Below are 1,120 nucleotides of genomic sequence, written 5' to 3' on the forward strand. Positions count from 1 at the left end.
CCCTGATTCCCATTTTTCCTGCTGGAAAACCCCAGGATTCCATTCCCCACCCCAAAACCAATCCCAGAATTCCCATTTTTCTTCCTGGAAAACCCCAGAATTCCCATTTTTCCTCCTGGAAACCCCCAGAATTCCATTCCCATCCCCCAATCCACCCCCAGCTTTCCCATTTTTCCCTCTGGAATTCCCGTTATTTCCTCTGGAATTCCCGTTATTCCTGTTATTCCTGTTATTCCCATTGTTATTCCCATTATTCCCGTTGTTATTCCCGTTGTTATTCCCATTTTTATTCCCGTTGTTGTTCCCGTTGTTATTCCCGTTGTTATTCCCGTTGTTCCCATTGTTATTCCCGTTGTTATTCCTGTTGTTGTTCGCGTTATTCCCGTTGTTTCCTCTGGAATTCCCGTTGTCATTCCCGTTGTTATTCCGGTTGTTCCCCGTTATTCCCGTTGTTGTTCCCGTTGTTGTTCCCGTTGTTGTTCCCGTTGTTGTTCCCGTTGTTGTTCCTGTTGTCATTCCCGTTGTCATTCCCGTTGTTCCCCGTTGTTATTCCCGTTGTTATTCCCGTTGTTATTCCCGTTGTTATTCCCGTTGTTATTCCCGTTGTTATTCCCGTTGTTATTCCCGTTGTTATTCCCGTTGTTTCCTCTGGAATTCCCGTTGTCATTCCCGTTGTTCCCGTTGTTATTCCGGTTGTTCTCCGTTGTTCCCGTTGTTATTCCGGTTGTCCCCGTTGTTCCCGTTGTTATTCCCGTTGTCATTCCGGTTGTTTCCCGGTGTTATTCCCGTTATTCCCGTTGTTATTCCCGTTGTTCCCGTTGTCATTCCGGTTGTTTCCCGTTGTTATTCCGGTTGTTTCCCGTTGTCATTCCGGTTGTTTCCCGTTGTTATTCCGGTTGTTTCCCGGTGTCATTCCGGTTGTTTCCCGGTGTCATTCCGGTTGTTTCCCGGTGTCATTCCCGTTATTCCGGTTGTTTCCCGTTGTCATTCCGGTTGTTTCCCGGTGTTATTCCCGTTATTCCCGGTGTCATTCCGGTTGTTTCCCGGTGTGTTGCAGTGACCTGGGTGTGCACGTGGACGGTTTCATCGCCAACGTGGCTCACAGCTTCGTGCTCGGGGC

Source organism: Parus major, unplaced genomic scaffold (assembly GCF_001522545.3).
Source record: "Parus major isolate Abel unplaced genomic scaffold, Parus_major1.1 Scaffold598, whole genome shotgun sequence".
Classification (NCBI taxonomy): Eukaryota; Metazoa; Chordata; class Aves; order Passeriformes; family Paridae; genus Parus; species Parus major.